This window comes from Schistocerca piceifrons, chromosome 4 (genome assembly GCF_021461385.2).
Source record: "Schistocerca piceifrons isolate TAMUIC-IGC-003096 chromosome 4, iqSchPice1.1, whole genome shotgun sequence".
NCBI classification, from domain to species: Eukaryota; Metazoa; Arthropoda; class Insecta; order Orthoptera; family Acrididae; genus Schistocerca; species Schistocerca piceifrons.
Window position 1 is genome coordinate 621852943 of NC_060141.1, and position 16127 is coordinate 621869069.

Here is a 16127-nt window from a genome sequence, read left to right on the forward strand (position 1 = left end):
GAATTGTGTGAATGATGTCTTCCAAAAGTCATGGTACATCGCCAGTCTCTATACACTAACGTGAACAGTCGTTTTGTTCCCACTTCCACCAATGATTATAGAAATTGCGATGGAAACGGGAAAGTTATCAACCCCTTCTGCCTTTCTTAATACTAAGTCTTCCAAAGCTCTTTTAAATTCTGACTAATACTGCAACATGCCCCACGATCACATATCACTCCTCATACTGCTTTGTAGTCAGCAGTCGGCCTTGTTGAACAGAATTAAGCCCTAATCCGTGAGTGATGTTTGTTTACTTTTATGGGCATGACACATTAATTTTGCTAGTGGGGGAGGGGGGGGGGGAGGGGGGAGGAGGAGATCTACCGCTTCATCTCACGGCTAGGTGGCGTTGTCGTTACTTGCTAGTGTGTGTGTGTGTGTGTGTGGGTGTGTGTGTGTGTGTGTATGCGCGTGCGCACACATCCTATCTCTGCAAGATATGTCGGTTTCCTCCCGTGACGAGTGATTGCTCGTTGACGGTCGGCGGTCTTCATCTCAGACTCTCAGGCGTCGAACCAAGCGAGCTCAACGCCTTCCTTTTTCCATTAGTTGGCAGCCAGTCCAGTCCCTCCAGATGGAAGCCGCCCAATGGCCGACGCGGTGTTATCATCCTCGCACTCTGTGTCAATTGTCTTTGGGACGTGGTGTTATTTTTGTATTTGGAGGCTGGGTCAGACAAGTGATACACAGTCGGATGCTTAAAGACTGAAACAGAGGGCCGTAAGAGAGTCCATTCGAGATGGTACGTAAAATAAAGGTGTCGCAGACTGGATATACATCGAAACTGTAACATCCCCACGTGGCAAAATTCCTCAATTATAAAGTGACAATAAAGGAATAACACCAGTTAAGTAGCCTTCAACTGTGACGTTAATAAATTTCTATGATGTTTAAAAATTTCTCACTTAGCTGTTCTTATAACAAATGAATATTCTTAAAGATTAATATACCGCCTTCTGGCATTCTTGTTGTAGGAGTAGATGGACGCACCAATATGTCGTAGCACTACGTTACATGTTAGAGTGAAAACGTATATACTGTCGTTCAATCAAACAAATTAATTAAAACTACAAAAGTTCACTAATTAAATGAAATTCTGTGGTCGTAAAGGGCTGTGACTCACCGGATGTTTCCTGCCAACATGAAAGCGACGACAACGAGACCAGAAGCAAAACCTAATTTCTACAGAAGTCCAGTTGCCTTGCAGAATAATAATCGAGAGCCACCAACAATTAGGAACTTGAGAGGACGAACGGTAGGACTAAAACTCTGAAAACTCATATGACCGCAGAAGTCAAAGCTTGAACAGTTTGTGTGAGGTTGCTCGCCGATCAATCACTTTTCGTCAGGCCTTCCTACGCCCACCTGTCACTGATCAGTTACTCACCGCTCCTCTGACCACTTACTCCCTGTCTGTTCGATATCTGTTCCCGAGGCTGCCCTTGCTCGACAGTTTGTTCATTGCTTGAATCTCCCGTCATAACGTCTTTGTCAATATTGGCCTCTATTCGGAATCCCCGCATGAACAATCGACTCTGCAAAATCAACCCTTCCATTCTTCGTACAAGGTGACAAAATTTCTGATCCTATGACTTAAAAAAGTCCCTCGGCAGCAGCTGCCTTGTCACATGGGAACTCTCGCGCTCTCCTCGTGCTGTTTCATGTTCCTCTACTTCACACATCAACAACAATCCAGCTTTCATGTAAAGGGAATGCCTGTAACCCTTCGCTTAAGTGGTCCAGGCGTTTGAGATTCTGCCGTACCCCTCTGCTGTCCATCAGCCTTAAAATAGTGCAACCCTTTCAAAACGAAGCAAAAGTTTCGGTTCAGCCGTGTCTGTCTAGCTTTTCGGGAAAGTGTGGCTCCTACAGAGACGGATCAAGTGGAGCCCTTTTCTACTAAGGACCTGGCGCCGAAGTATTACAAAATCCTGTTCCTCATCAAGTAAAAAATGTATTGTTTCTTTATACATCGCCTCATTCGTGTCCCGTACGATGGTCTTGAAAACGAAAATAGGCGTGTGAATAGACAAATATATAGCAAGGACAAATAGATGGCGACGAACAGAAAGTGCTAGTAGAGACACATTTAACCGAAAAAACTAGATATTTTATTTGAGTCGAGGACAGTGCTGCTCTTTAAAAAGACAATAAAGCTTACATAACTTTATGGCCTTAAGGCTCAGCACAAATACGCAAGATTGAGAACAGTCTGCTCCACTGGCACTAAAGGAGTTTATAAAAACCTGCATTAATGTACCCAACTGATGATAAGCAACTAGACCCTGTCACGGAAGGTCTTGATGTGGACACCATCTATTGTAATTCTTACGGCCGTAATCACGCTTGATTTGGCTGCCATGAGCGTGGACTTTTTGCCACTTTGAATAAACAGAAGGTAGCCGGTTCTCCAGATTTCATTACTCATAAGCACTTATATATGATTCATACCATTTTATATAATCATGTATCAACTTATTTGTATGTACTCCTAAGCCATACGGTAAATTAAAAAAAATCCATCAAGTAAGAAGATGCAGTTTTACAATTCCTCCTTGGCATTAAACCATTAAACTGCACATGCATGGCAATCAAAACGTTTGAAAATCACTCAAAAAACGAGCAATACAACATTTTCAATAAAGAGACGAAACAGACATTTCGAGGTTAACACATAGAGACTGCGTAATAGAGCTTAACTGTAAATGCAAGAAAACCTTCCTTATTTCTCAGAAAAAATTTACGAATCAATAAAATTAAAAGAACTGTTATCATTATAGACATCGAAATTGAAAAACTGTAGTTACAAAAGCGACTAACTTTAGATTAAGTTACATGGAACAGGAACTTATAGTAACTAACGTGGACACCATAAACACAATCATATTACGAAATTTTATTGCATTTGCGAATATTTTTGACACCAGCTGAATGAGGCATGTAAATCATATCTACTGGTGACACGTGAAAATATGTGGCGTACCGGGACTCGAACCCGAATTTCCCGCTTATCGCAAGGGGTCAGCCTAACCATCTCGGCTGTCCATGAACACTTCCAAGACCAATCCAAATCACCATACATCACAGGGTCTACGTAATTTATCTGGATTCCTGCAACAGGGTTAATATTAGACAAACGTTATCAACAATGAGAGTAGCACTTACGTTAATGTGTATGTAATGGATACATGCAGTAAACTAGAAGACTGGGTTGCAATAACTTCTGCGTATAATCTCTACAGAACAAGTGATAATTTAACGTATTATTTTTTTTAGCATTCTGACAGAGGAGCTATAACCTTTATAACGGAAAACAGAATAAAACAGGTAGCTGGGCCACAGTGTTAAAGGGTGTAGCGTCTGAATGAATCTGGATTACATTTGCATATTTAAAACATTTATGAAATATCAAATTTGCATAAAACATTGATCGTTCGTGACCGAGCAAAAATTTCTCTTTAGATCGGTTCACAATTACGGTAACAGTATTAAACATTGAAACTTTGAAACATCAACTATTGGAAGTGAATGTTTAAAACCAATACTTCAGTTTTCAAACAAACCTTAGAATGGAACCAGCAGCCACTAAAATCAAAATTTCAGAATTGAATAAAGCAAGCAAAGCTTTATCCTACAATAAATTTCAAAGGTGTTTACTTTACACAAATATTAAAGAACTTTCTGCCTCAAAATGACTTACAAGGCCATAGGAATTAGTAAGTAGCCAATTAACAGTTTCGTACTTTATAAAAATACATTTTGCACTAGATGTCAATTCTCACTGAGTAGTATATAATCTGAGATGGAACATAGCTTTTCTTTTTTTATAAACGGCTGGTCGTGTGCTGGCCACAGCGTCGTCATTAAGAGATCCATTAGAATCCAACATTAGTGTATGTCAGTCCTCAGAAGAACAATGCAATATCGACTCTTACATCTGAAAGAGCTGAGTATCAGACATTTGCATAACCAATCACCTTGAATCCAATAGCACAGTTATTGTTTCGACTTCAATAATTCTAACCATAGCCGTGGCCGAATACCAACGTATTAATAACGATTTCAACACATGGACCCCTAGATGTTTATATCGTACAACAGCATTTAGCATATATGTTCTGAGCAGCTCTATAGTCTCTAAAATATAATTGCACAGTTATCGAACACCAATTTTAATCAACAAGGTCAGTCGCAAGAAATGGATGCAACAATTAATAGTGTAGGGCTAAAAATGACGACAGTAATGTTGTCGAGCGACAGTATCTGTAGCCCGTATTCCATCAACACAACAGCTACGTTTCACTTGGTTCACTTTTCCTTCCTGAGACACGATATGTGCACGCCGCCTGCTGCAAGCCACTATGTCTCCCACACACATCGTGACAGCCACTAACCGCCCTGTCCCGCGTAGCCTCCAATAAACAAACAGCGGCGCTCCAAACCTCATGACAACCAGCGTACCGTCCGCCAGTGTCCGTAGGCAAAACTGTTACACACTCTGCCGTCAACTTTCCTCTCCCACCAAAGCTCACTCGTTCGCACAGGTAAACCAATTTGGAGCAAAGAGATTTCGCTGCAACGGGACAAGGAAGTCTCGTAAACCTAGTTCGGTTGTTGCCAACCTAGAGCAAAACAACTAGAGCCAGATAGCATTGCAATGACGCTAAAAGAGCAAATGAAACTAGGCATCGAAAAGGAAAAAAAGAAAAGTTAGCTAAGTCCTGCAAGGACCATCCACAGCAACACAGAAGCCATTCCACTGTGGCAAGCAGGAAAGCTTAAAGCATTTTCTTTTAAAATGTCTCTCACCGGATTAAATTTTATTTGGTGTTCCACTCGCAGTGCAGTGAATGAAGAATGCAACTACCAGCGTTGTCCGCGCAGCTGGCTCGAGTCTGCCACTTGTTCGGCCTTTACTGTAGCGTGTTCAAGCCGAGGTCTCATCAGATGCAGCATACCGAGTGTATACCTAGTGCATCTTCTCCAATAGGCTGGAAGGTGGAGGCACGAAAACTGTGCGCTTCAGGTTGACGGGGCAGACAAGGATATCAGACTTCAAATAAAGTACAAACCAAAACATTGATTTTGTCTGCATGAAAGTACTTTAATCATCGTTGCTAATATATTTTCGGCTACTTAGACTTAAAGCCACTAAGCGAGGAACACACACTCAGGCCGAGAATGCGCAAGTGCTCTTAAATCGGGCGGGCGGCGCATCCCGCCCACTGTAGCGTGACGTGATAGCACTCGTTGCTAGGTTACAACGTGCAAAGATATAACAGGTTCATGAGCCGAAGCTGACAAATTGTTGAATCAGCCCTCATAAAAAAATAAATAAATAAAAAGCAAAAATAAAATCATTCGAAGACAGAAAACTTGACTCCTTATATTGATTTTTACAATAACGATATTTAACCTCAATTACATGAACAGTCGCGGCCTAGTTTTCATCCTAGGAGGACACTCTGTGCAGCACTCCGTATTGTAACTGAATAAAGTACAATTATGACCACTGCCCACTGCGACGTTGGATGCCACTTGGTGGCGTTGCGGGAACGCGACGTGATAGCAAAAAGTGTGTAAGCGGAGCAGACACGGACAGGCGATTGACCTACCGAAGACATGGACTACAAATGGGGAAATCCATTGAGATAAGCGACTCTGACAAAGGGCATATTATTATTAGGCAGAGCCTGTGAAAGAGTATCCTGGAAACAGTGACGCTGGTCGAGTTCATGTGCTACTGTCGTGAGCATCTATGGAAAGAGGTAGAAGGGCAATGAAACTACCACTAGGCGCTAAATCATTAGCGTCCACGACTATTCACAGAATGTGGGGTTCGGTGGCTTGTCTGCTGTGTAAAGTAGGATAGACGGTGATCTGTGACATCTCTGTTGAAAGAGCACAGTGCTGGTGCACGCACAAGTGTTTCGGAGCACATCGTTCATCGTACATTGTTGAACATGGAGCTCCGTAGCAGAGTCCCCCTACGTGTTCTCATGTTGATCCTACGACATCAATTACGACTGCAATGGGCACGGGACCATCGGAATTCGACCATCGACAATGGAAAAGTGTCGGCTCTTCGATTGAATCACATTTTTGCTACGCTAGGTCGAGCGTCATCACCACAAAGGCCGCATCGAGGTTAACATCGGCTTGAAATGTGCAGCGCGCCGCGGATGCAGGGTGACATTCTCCTGCGCTTGCAAGCAACCTGTGGTAGTAATTGAGGACACACTGACAGCTGCGAACCACCTGCATCCCTTCATGCTTGATGTAGTCCACGACGCCGATGTCATCTTTCAGGAGTATAATCGTCAGTGTCTCAGAGCCAGAACCGTGCTACAGTGGTTTGAGGAGCGCTATAGTGAACTCACATTGATGTCTCGGCGACCAAAGTCGCTTGGTGTTAATCCTATGAACCACAATCCGTTCGCCGTCGGGTGCCATCACCGCGTACGCAAATCAGCGGCCTGTTATTTACGCGAAATACATGACCTGTGCGTAGATATCTAATGCCACATGCCTCCACAAACCTACCAACAAACTGTCGGATCCATGATACGCAGTATCAGTGATGTATTTCTGTCCAAAGACGGACAAACGCGCAATTAAGCCTGTGGTCATAATCTTTTGGCTCGCACGTATATATTACGTTCTTTGTGCAGCCACCGAGCATGTTAGTAGTGATACTTCTTGTTCATCGTCTTCATAGTCTTTGTGTATTGTTCGTGAAGCTGAGGTTCAGTTTTGTACCCGCAAATAATGTCTATGGATTCAGTCTGAAAAAATATTTTGAGGTTCGCCTATAGCTTTGGAAGTTCATGACTGGCTGCATGAAAACTTCGGTATTTCTGGTGATAATGCTGAGTTCATTCAAATGAACATGAGAAATTCTGTGTTTTTGCTAAATTGCGTAGTTCCGTTAGAAAGAAAAAATGGTTCAAATGGCTCTGAGCACTATGGGACTTAACATCTTAACATCTGAGGTCATCAGTCCAATAGAACTTAGAACTACTTAAACCTAACTAACCTAAGGACATCACACACATCCATGCCCGAGGCAGGATACGAACCTGCGACCGGAGTGGTCGCGCGGCTCCAGACTGAAGCGCCTAGGCCGGCCACGGTGGCCGAGCGGTTCTAAACGCTTCAGTCCGGAACCGCGAGACTGCTACGGTCGCAGGTTCGAATCCTGCCTCGGGCATGGATGTGTGTGATGTCCTTAGGTTAGTTAGGTTTAAGTAGTTATAAATTCTAGGGGACGGATGACCTCAGATGTTAAGTCCCATAGTGTTCAGAACCATTTTTTGAAGCGCCTAGAACCGCTCGGCCACAGCGGCCGGCTTGTTATAAAGAATATTACCGAAAACCCAGGGAATATTTGAATTTTGTCATTGTTATGATTCCGTTAGTACCGTCTATATATGTAAGGCTCAGATCGAACTAAAACCCTCAGGTGCTAATCTTCCCCCAGAGCTAGACAACACGGACTCTATACAGGTACTTTCTAACTTAGAGCCGCGCAGGAGATAGCCGAGCGGTCTAACGCGCTGCAATCATGGACTGTGCGGCTGATCCCGGCGGAGGTTCGAGTCCTGCCACGGGCATGGGTGTGTGTGTTTGTCCTTGGGATAATTTAGGTTAAGTAGCGTGTAAGCTTAGGGGCTGATGACCTTAGCAGTTAAGTCCCATAAGATTTTACTCACATTTTTTTTTCTAATTTAGAACATCTAAATAGCACCGAATTCGAAAAGCGGTCTGCTGGATACTAGATTCAATGCTACAACGGAATTAGATCTGTAAGAATGTTTGTTACGTACTATATAACGTCTCACATTCTTGTAGTCGGTTGCAAGGAACACATAATATATGTTCGGGAACCTTCTGTAAGTCACGCATGCAATGCACCAGGACACCTTCGGGAAAATTGCCCACGGCTCTTATTGATTCTATGAAATAATCTGCAACAGCGGATAAGATTGTAGGCACAAGAACAGATTCCTTGAAGTATGGCAACGGGCAACACCGAGGATACTCACATGGAATCCAATTTCTTAGTTTAACTGAATAGCAATTCCCACCCTTGAACAAGAGAGCAGCAAAAAGAGCTCAGACAACGATGAAAATGATGAAACTGATAAGGTCAAAGCTGCAACTATTGTTCAGGAAAACAGTTACAAAGTCTATGAGATTTCAGTTCAAGAACAAGAAAACGAAACAGACATGGAAATGAAACTCTTTGACTCTTCGACATCAGAACAACAAGAAACGGCCTTTGGAAAAGGGCAGTACGAGTTCCGAAGAAGACCCTGATGAAAACTCGGCTCAGATACCAAGATAACAGAAGACCGATAACAGAAGTCCACCAAATAGGGCGGACCAGTGTTTGGGATGGAAACTCATACGGACATAGAGATATTCTTCAATCTCGACAACCATACGTGTCAATCCCCTAGGGCCGTCCACGACAGAAAGTAAACGCCAGCCACTGCAGCCAGGCAGCAACACCGGAACATCTGAGTGAAATCACAGTAGTTGTGACTGGAACATGTAAACGGGAAAGTAAAGCAAAAGATTGCGCGAAAACAGCTTTCACTGTCACCACACGATCTGAAAAGCACACAGTTAAGGCAGCAGAGGGAAGTATTTGGAAACAGAAGGCTATAAAATATCAAGGAGTCGAGAAGTCACTGACAATGAAAGCCAAACCAGATCTAAATACAACATGTAGGAAAAATATGAAAAATGTGGAAAGAGAATACCAAGACGATGAGAAAGGAGAAATGGAAAGTGACCCCCAGGAAACGAATCCCGAGAGGACAATTAAGTAAGGAACATGAATGGACATGAAAACTGACAAACAGCTTGCAATAGACAGGAGAGTGCTTCCTGTACTAATGTTAAATGTCTGTTGAATAACAAGTGAAAAAAAGATGAGGATTCTGGGGAATTTCTTAAAAACGTTCAGGAAGTAGCTTGCGAAGAGCTGAACCTACAACAGCAATACGGTGTGTACAACATTGTCGGTTCTAGCGGTTGTGTTTACTGCATTTTAACCAGAATGGAACTGGAATTATAGAACAGAAAAGCAACCGGATGGACGCGTTACCGATGTCTAACTAAATGAAACAACAATATTAAACCTATATGCCCCATCAGGAACAAATAACGGAACGAGTAGAGTAAAGCTTTTTAGTGCAACTATCCCGTAACTTATGAGATACGCAAAGCCCGCTCAACGTTGAGTAGACAAAAGCAGAATTCTGCGAATGATATCGATCATGGGTTCATCGGAGGCGGTTCTTTAGGAGCGTTCTTGAATGGTGGGATAAAATCGGGAAATCTTGAATTTATAAACTGTTCAGAAATGTAAAGTATAAGATCTGTAAATCTAGAGGAAGAAACGCTGAATTTTATTATGTGGCTGTTCAAGAACTCCAGGAAAGGTAGATAACGGAGAAGAACGATCTCACGAACTGAAGAATTTCAAAATGAAGATCCTAGAACTACAGGAAAAAGAACTCGAAGGGAACATAATCACTTTCAAAGATAAGAGATACATTCCAGACAAACAATGGTGCATCTATCACCTCAGTAGAGAACGGAAACGTCCAGACAGAGATTTATCGGAAATCTAATGTCTTCCGACGGGAACGATATCACTAATATGGAAGATATTAAACATCATTTCCGGAGACTGTTCGGAGAACAATCATCAGATTCTACCAAGCCAGCAACTTTGATACAACACTATACGACTTCCCTCACCAACGGAAGTGTCACTACGTTGATAAAGAGCCCATTTCCGAAGAAGAAATTACAGACATTAAAAAGCAGTTACCACGAAATAGGTGTCCAGGCATTGACGGCATACCGTATGAGTTTTACAAAGTCTTCTGGTCAGTTATCAAAGGAAATTCACGGACCTCGTGGGAGAGAAACAAAGAGTGGGTCAGGTCAAGTGTATTCAGGAAATGGCCCAAGAATTGTACTCTTTGTACCTTATAGGGCAATAACTTTGTTATGTGCCGACTCAAAAATAATGGCGCGCATAACAGCCCTTCCAGAGATAACACAGCCTGACCAGACGTGCAGTGTTTCGGACAGGAAGACCTGTGATGGAAAGGCATGACCTTTTCCTAATGCACGTACCAAACCGGAACAATAGGATTGTTAAACATCGATGTAGAAAATGCCTTTGACAAAGTCAATCACCAATATATAAGTAATGTGTCACAACACTACTATAACACAATAGTTCTGCTACTACTAGACCGAAATACAACTCTAAAATAAATATTGGTGCACATAGTTTCGCCGTTAGCTCTTATGCCGACGATATGACAATTGTACTCACGCAGCATCAAGCTATTGGGAAGACATTTTAAGTAATGGACTTTTATAAGGAAGCGACAATAAATAACAGCAAAATACGCCGCATCCTTTCACAGAACGCGACGAAATGGAATGTCTTGGCGTTATACTGAAGAAGAACATGAACGAACTGGCTGAGGAAACTTCCAAATGATTGGTGGAGGAAGTAAGAGGGGACTTAATAGCGAACAGCCCTGGGAACTTAACTCTTAAATAAAGTCCACCATATGTCAATATGCTAGTTCTCTGAGAAATGTATATAAAGTCAAATAATACCCAAAGAGCAATACCATGTTGTTCAAATAAAGAAGTACACAGTATCGTTTGTCTAGTAAGGGATGCTTCTCCTTGCAGCCAGGGATCACGTAACAAAACCGTCAAGTGAAAATGGATTAGGCTAGTTGGATTGTGGGAAAAAATGCACAGCCGTCAGTTAAACAACTTACAAAACCCATGAAACAACTAGCAAGTCAGTCAGATTTATAGAAGAATGCATGGAGTTTACCAGAAGAAGTAGATCTCAGCGACGGACGCTGTCGTATATTAATCGCATTCTTAAAATCACGACGGGAATTGTAGAAAAACTCCCAAATGAATAGAGCTTCATCACGAAAAAGATTACGGGAGAACTACAGAAAGGAAACGTCCTCATAACAGTCGTCCAAATAAAACAAAAAGATCTTAACTGGAAAGTAGAGAGGTTTAACTTTACTGATGTGACTATAAGTTCAACGTTGCACTCGGCCGCTTGCACGTTCTCAAACGATCAGTTTCCGGCAACATCATGACGACACCACCTGAGACTCGCGGGAAACCCGTTCCGTGAACATCGTCGATTGACTGACACAGCGCTGCGTCGACCAGTAGGCTGTTCACGAATTCTAGGCTTATATGAAGTGGATTAAGTTTAAATGTGCAATGTTATTAACGACAACAACGGCTAAAATTAACACCGAGAATGTAATGTACACGGATTTCATAACGTTCCAGCTGCAAAGACTGAAGAATCATATAGCTTATATACTCCTACACAAACTACATCACCAACGATGGAGGTGAATCTGCTCAAACGTAGGGCGAATGATGGTACCCCTTAGAGAAACGGCAGTAACGGAGAGTAAAGGACACCCGGTGCACTAGGTGTGTACGTCTGGGGGCCTCATTCAGAGGCTGTTCCGGCAGCTACTGAGGGAACAGATGAAACCAAATGCAGATTGTGGTGCACGTTTTAACAAGTGATGCCTGTCGTCTGGGCTTCGAGGTCATTTTAGGTTGTTCCAGCGACTGGCAGAGAAGGTTGAGAATACCAGCCTTGCACGTGGAGTGACACGTGGGACTCACTGGAATTAAGGAAAACGCGGACGGGAGGGCCCAACAACTTCCTTTTTACACAACCTGTTTACTTAATAGTATATAAGCATAATTTTTTTTACAAATGAACAGATTTGCAAAATGAATATGCTTTGGCAAGAGAAATCAAAGCAGCACAAAGCATGATGGTAATTACAGGACGGCCGGACCTGCAGCCCGCCCGTTATCTGGTGAAACAGCGGTGTTTACTACCACGCTGGACACTGTCTGTCTTATTAAATGCCCTTCTGCAACACATGATAACTATATAAGCACCACTGATGACAAGAGTGATTCATTTACTCAAACCAAATGACGTAACTTTTAATTTGAAGGCTGTATGTCGAGAGGTTCGGGGTTAAAATGCGCATCTGTGCTTAAAGGTTAAACAGATTAGGAAACAATATGATAATGATAAGGCTTCCTTCAAAGCAACCAACCTCTTAATTTCAATCGGTAATCAAGGCGCGACAGGATCCCAATCCGTCCCTTTTGACAATTTTAATTTGACTTAAACCCTGATGGCTGTTAATATTTTCAAAGTTAAACTGACTGTCAGTTATTAAGACCGCTCTCAAGGAACGTCTTGAAACATTACTTGCGAACATTTATTACAAGAGAACTGACTCGGCAGAACCACAGGGCCAGCTAAAAATACATGAATAATGCCCCGATGTTTCAAAGACAGCAATGCACAGCTTAGTACGACAGGTTGTTCAGATTATAACTAATGCAATTACAATCAAAGAATTGAACCAGTTAACATTTAAATCTAACTATAAGACCCCTTTTTGTTTAACCGCAACCTGTGCCTTAGTACAGTTGTTATGGCTGTGTTTACGACCACGAGCAAATTCATTAGAACATTAATGATCGGGTATAAACCAGAAAGGAAAGGCAATGTAATAGCGGCACAAATTTTGAAACGATAACTAGTGTCTTAGTACAATACTACAGTCTACATTTGCGACCAAAGAGCAGACCGAGTAAAACTCTTGAGGGTCCGGTACAAATCCCAATATATATAAATGATACAATAATACAATATATATAGTACAATGATACAATATATATATATATATATATATATATATATATATATATATATATATATATATATATATACACTCCTGGAAATTGAAATATGAACACCGTGAAGTCATTGTCCCAGGAAGGGGAAACTTTATTGACACATTCCTGGGGTCAGATACATCACATGGTCACACTGACAGAACCACAGGCACATAAACACAGGCAACAGAGCATGCACAATGTCGGCACTAGTACAGTGTATATCCACGTAGTCGACGCTGACCTCGATGAACCACTCCGGTATCTTCGCTCTGCGCAGGCCCTCCTTGCGCAGCTCGTGGCTTGAGCTGCTCGGACCTCGTGGTCACCTCTTGTTGCTACGCTACCGCCAATCCCTAAACTTCCTGCCTCCTTCACGGGCCAGAGAACCACGTATATACAGGGTGTTACAAAAAGGTACGGCCAAACTTTCAGGAAACATTCCTCACACACAAATAAAGAAAAGCTGTTACGTAGACATGTGTCCAGAAACGCTTAATTTCCATGTTAGAGCTCATTTTAGTTCCGTCAGTGTGTACTGTACTTCCTCGATTCACCGCCAGTTGGCCCAATTGAAGGAAGGTAATGTTGACTTTGGTGCTTGTGTTGACATGCGATTCATTGCTCTAAAGCACTAGCATCAAGCACATCAGTACGTAGCATCAACAGGTTAGTGTTCATCACGAATGTGGTTTTGCAGTCAGTGCAATGTTTACAAATGCGGAGTTGGCAGATGCCCATTTGGTGTATGGATTAGCACGTGGCAATAGCCGTGGCGCGGTACGTTTGTATCGAGACAGATTTCCAGAACGAAGGTGTCCCGACAGGAAGATGTTCGAAGCAATTGATCGACGTCTTAGGGAGCACGGAACATTCCAGCCTATGACTCGCGACTGGGGAAGACCTAGAACGACGAGGACACCTGCAATGGATGAGGCAATTCTTCGCGCAGTTGACGATAACCCCAATGTCAGCGTCAGAGAAGTTGCTGCTGTACAAGGTACCGTTGACCACGTACTGTATGGAGAGTGCTACGGGAGAACCAGTTGTTTCCGTACCATTTACAGCGCGTGCAGGCACTATCAGCAGCTGATTGGCCTCCATGGGTACACTTCTGCGAATGATTCATCCAACAATGTGTCAATCCTCATTTCAGTGCAACTGTTCTTTTTACGGATGAGACTTCATTCCAACGGGATCAAATTGTGAATTTTCACATTCAACATGTGTGGGCTGACGAGATCCGCACGCAATTGTGCAATCACTTCATCAACACAGATTTTCTGTGAACGTTTGGGCAGGCATTGTTGGTGATGTCTTGATTGGGCCCCATGTTCTTCCACCTACGCTCAATGGAGCATGTTATCATGATTTCACACGGGATACCCTACCTGTGCTGCTAGAACATGTGCCTTTACAGGTAATACACAACATGTGGTTCATGCACGATGGAGCTCCTGCACATTTCAGTCGAAGTGTTCGTACGCTTCTCAACAACAGATTCGGTGACCGATGGATTGGTAGAGGCGGACGAATTCCATGGCCTCCACGCTCTCCTGACCTCAACCCTCTTGACTTTCATTTATGGGGGCATTTGAAAGCTCCTGTCTACGCAACCCCGGTACCAAATGTAGAGACTCTTTGTGCTCGTATTGTGGACGGCTGTGATACAATACGCCATTCTCCAGGGATGCGACGGAGGGTGGATGCATGTATCCTCGCTAACGGAGGATATTTTGAACATTTCCTGTAACAAAGTGTTTGAAGTCACCCTGGTTCGTTCTGTTGCTGTGTGTTTACATTCCATGATTAATGTGATTTGAAGAGAAGTAATAAAATGAACTCTAACATGGAAAGTAAGCGTTTCCCGACACATGTCCACATAACATGTTTTCTTTCTTTGTGTGTGAGGAATGTTTCCTGAAAGTTTGGCCGTACCTTTTTGTAACACCCTGTATATCGGCAAGCAAAAACCTTCTAAGGACATAACCCACAGATACCAACTCTTCCTCATAGATACTGGCAATGGGACCGCAAGAGGGATAGTCGACACTACACCTGAGCCAGTGGCGCCACACAGAACAGACTACTAACTCAATGACGCCACGGCTCATGGAGTATTAAATAAGCTGACAATCTGCAGCATTGCCCCAGAACCGAACGTGGTCCTTTGGTTCTGATTGTAGGGACTGGAGGCTTCAAAGGTTCTGTGATAAGCTAGGCTGCGACTTCCTGGACTTGCGCCATAGGGTTGAGAACTCTAGGGTCTCCCTAAATAGGTCAGGTGTGTGTTAAATGTCAGGGGGTGCTACTCAGGTAGCTGAGAGTGTGTGGGACGCACACAAGGTTTTTTAGGTTATGTAGCTCTCCATCCAATCCAGACAACGATAGCTGTAGGAAACACAGAAATATCAGTTTATGATCGAATGGGAGTATTAAAGAGAGAAAGAGAGTATTAAAATCCTTATGGTAAACTGTCGAAGCATCCGCAGCAACGTGCCAGAATCTGAAGCGCTCATGAGACGCAGTGAAGCTCACATAATACTATGTACAGAAAACCAGTTGAAACCCAAAATTGATAGTAATGAGATTTTTGTGGAAAATTTAATTGTGTGTCGAAAGGACAGGAAAACGGGAAATGGAGGTGGTGAATTTGTCTCAGGAGACAAGAAACTCAAATGCACTGAGATAGAGACTGAAGCTGCATGTGAGATTGTTTGGGCAAGACTCAGTATCTGGGGTAGACATAGAATGATAATTCGATCCTTCTATTGCCCACCAGACTCATCTCCTGATGTAACCGATAACCTTAGAAGAAAACCTGAGTTCACTTGTAATTGAGTTTCCCAGTCATACTGAAATCATCGATGGGGACTTTAATCACCCAACAATTAATTGGGAAAATTATGGTTTTGTTACTGGTGTGCGTGATAAGACATCCTCTGCAGATTACCTAGAACAGGAAGTTAGGAACCTTCCTCATGATGGAAATATACTGCATCTAATGGCAACAAATAGATGTCCATATCTAAACTGGTATTAGTGACCTTGACGTGGTCATGGCAACAATGATTATCAAATTGCAAGAGACAACTGAAATAAGCTGAAAGACATATATGTTCACAAAAATTATATAAGAAATCGGTAATTCATACACTCCAGGAAATGGAAAAAAGAACACATTGACACCGGTGTGTCAGACCCACCATACTTGCTCCGGACACTGCGAGAGGGCTGTACAAGCAATGATCACACGCACGGCACAGCGGACACACCAGGAACCG